The sequence below is a fragment of the Oryx dammah genome, unplaced genomic scaffold (genome assembly GCF_014754425.2).
Source record: "Oryx dammah isolate SB20612 unplaced genomic scaffold, SCBI_Odam_1.1 HiC_scaffold_27, whole genome shotgun sequence".
Lineage (NCBI taxonomy): Eukaryota > Metazoa > Chordata > Mammalia > Artiodactyla > Bovidae > Oryx > Oryx dammah.
In genome coordinates this window covers 61224543-61228178 of record NW_024070211.1, presented here as the reverse complement: position 1 = coordinate 61228178, position 3636 = coordinate 61224543, and positions in this window count along the sequence as shown.

Below are 3636 nucleotides of genomic sequence, written 5' to 3'. Positions count from 1 at the left end.
ATGTGTGATAGATATTCAAATAATGAATGAGATGTGATAATTAGTTTTATTTGGCACACACACAGGAAAAACAGGTAAAGAAAGTCATAGGCATGGCCAGAAGTTAGCTTGGGGTCAACTGAAAGAAAGCCTTCCAACTCTAGATGAGCACTTTTGTCCTTTATTCTCTGTATACCAGGGAGTAAGGACAATCATTTATAAAGGAATTTGCATTGCCGAGAGCCTTCTTTAAGAAGTGGTAGTAATTTTCTCCTGCACTTTTAATTTTCTTCCTCTTTGAAATTTCATTGACTTAACATTTGCCTCATCCAGAGTAAAGGAATTGTTTTGATCAGTAGATGGTGATTGTGTTTCTAGTACATGGCACACTTGTACCATGCAAGCCCTCTGCTTAGTCAATTCCCCTTTCTTCCATTTATTCCCCATAGAAAAATATACTAATTAGCTTGTATATGCTCATGGGAAATGTATAAAGTAGATGCATGTTTAGTTACATAGGTGGCATTGGGCTTTAACCTCATTTGGTTAATTTTGCACTTCTCCTATGATGAGGGCACCTGGATTGGTCCCTCATTTTCCCAGTAATTGTACTACAGACTTGAATGGAGAGCCCTCTTTCTTCAGGCAGTTGTATCCTGTTTATGGAGACACCCACCTTTTCTCACTACTTCTCCTGGAGTTAGCTCAGGTCCAGACTTTAATCTCTTCAGTTCACTCTTGTTTAAGGGTCTCATGTGCACATACTTAGAAAGATAAGATCTACTCACCCTCACCCACTCAAGCAACAGCAACAAGTGCAACAACAGCAATTTGATATAAATTCATGTTGGCTTTTAGGGGTACAAATTTTTTTCTTAATTCTTGTCCCTTGAACCTGACCTGATGTACATAATTGCAAGAAGATCCATTTTTCATATATAATCATTATCTAACACCTCCAGATCCTGGAAAAGAGTGCAAGTACTAAGAATTTAGTAAAAAGTAATGCTCGAAATTCTCCAAGCCAGGCTTCAAACGTACATGAACTGTGAATTTCTGGATGTTCAAGCTGGATTTAGAGAAGGCAGAAGAACCAGAGATCAAATTGCCAACATCCATTAGATCATAGAAAAAGCAAGAGAGTTCCAGAAAAACATCTACTTCTGCTTTATTGACTATGCTGATGCCTTTGACTGTCTGGATCACAACAAAGTGTGGAAAATTCTTCAAGAGGGGGGAAAATTGCAGACCACTTTACCTGCCTCCTGAGAAATCTGTATGCAGATTAAGAAGCAACAGTTAGAACCGGACATGGAACAACAGGCTGGTTCCAAATTGGAAAAGGAATATGTCAAGGTTGTATAGTGTCACCAGACTTATTTAACTTATATACAGAATATATCATGCTAATTGCCAGACTGGATGAAGCACGAGCTGGAATCAAGATTTCTAGGAGAAATATCAATAACCTCAAATATGCAGATGACACCACCCTTATGGCAGAAAGTGAAGAGGAACTGAAGAGCCTTTTGAGGAAAGTGAAAAAGCTGGCTTAAAACTCAACATTCATGAAATGAAGATCATGGCATCTGGTCCCATCAATTCATGGCAAATAGATGGGGAAACAATGGAAATTGTGACAGACTTTATGTTTTGGGGCTCCAAGATCACTGCAGGTAGTGACTGCACCCATGAAATTAAAAGATTCTTACTCCTTGGAAGAAACTGCCACTAAATCGCTTCAGTCGTGTCCAACTCTGTGCAACAATAGACAACAGCCCACCAGGCTCCCATCCCTGGGATTCTCCAGGCAAGAACACTGGAGTGGGTTGCCATTTCCTTCTCCAATGCATGAAAGTGAAAGGGAAGTCGCTCAGTCATGCCCGACTCTTCGCGACCCCATGGACTGCAGCCTACAGGGCTCCTTGGTCCATGGGATTTTCTGTGACTAATCTAGAGAGCATATTAAAAAGCAGAGACATTACTTTGCCAGTAAAGATCCCTCTAGTCAAAGTCATGATTTTTCCAGTAGTCATATATGAATGTGAGAGCTGGATCATAAAGAAGGCTGAGCACTGGCGGATTGATGCTTTTGAACTGTGGTGTTATAGAAGACTCTTCTTGGACTGCAAGCAGATCCAGCCAGTGAATCCTAAAGGAAATCAGTCCTGAATATTCACTGGGAGGACTGATGCTGAAGCTTCAATACTGTGGCCACCTGATACAAAGAGCTGAATCATTGGAAAAGACCCTGATGCTGGGAAAGATTGAAGGCAGGAGGAGAAGAGACCGGCAGAGGATGAGATGTTTGGATGGCATCACCAACTTAATGAACCTGAGTTTGAGCAAGCCCTGGGAGTTGGTGATGGACAGGGAAGCCTGGTATGCTGCAGTCCATGGGGTCACAAAGAATCAGACATTACTGAGTTACTGAGCTGAACTGAACTGACGAATATTAAAATATTCAATTGGTTACCTTGTATGAATCACATGAATGAATTAATCTCAGGTTTTTAGTAATTTTTTAGCATGCATCTTATCTATATATAATCAGAATTAAATATTTATTTTGTTGCTCTATGCTGAGTGCTATAGATGTGCAGTGAACAAGGCATATGTGTAGTAACAACCCACACCTTACCTATCATTGATTAGTCCCTAGAGATAGGAAGGTGTTTGTATCCGTTTCCCTGTTCCTCCTCTCTGACAGGACCCCTGTTCCATTAAATGCTTCATGATCTTTTGCAGAATTCCTTGTAGCTACAGCTCGGCCTGCCATCCAGTCCTAGCTAGTGAGTCTTGAGAGGTAGTCAACATATTGAGCTTCTGAGTAAAAGGATTCTCTGTCAATGTTGAATTTAACCTCACCTTGAGATCCTAAAAAACTGTGATGGTTAGAGAAATCCCTCATGTATCCTGGGACACAACTCACTGAAAATACCCACCCTTCCCCATATGACAGATGACTCAGAATGTCCCCCTGTCAACCCATAACAAAGTGAGACACAGGCTCCCCAAATTCCCCTTCCTTGCCTGCCAAATGTTTAGCTAAGCAGCTGCTTCAATCCACTGACCAACTGGGCAATCACACTCAATTCCTTACCTTTTCCCATTTGCTTACCCTTTCCTATAAAAGAAAACCCTTTCTCGGCATGACCCTTATGATACTTGCACATCTTACAATATAAGTGTCTCCCCTATGGCAATATTCCCCTCTCCTTAGTGCTGGCATCTTTTTGAATATAGTCTCTGGTTACCTAGGTCCAGATTTGTTTCTTATTTTTCATCTCCTTAAGAAAAAAACAGATGTATTAAAGAAAAGCCTCCTTTCCTTTTTTGCTAGATTCTGTGTTTCTATGCAGGAGGTCTAGAATTTGCTTTGGTCATCTTGACCCATGAATAAACCCTGCAACTTTATTTCCTCTGAACTTCTTGTTATAATAAATAATAACTTCTTTATGACTTAAGCCAGTGAGAGCAGGGAACTGCAGAGAAAGCTATCCTCATGAGTACCTGTAACCAAGTGGCTGAGTCATGGTTTCAATACTCCAGCTGAGGGGAATTTTGAACGTTGGGTTTATTTCTGGAGTTGCTTTAGAGACATTATAGGGATGAGGAAAGATAATGGATTTTAATGACTTTTTGAGTATGTAAAGA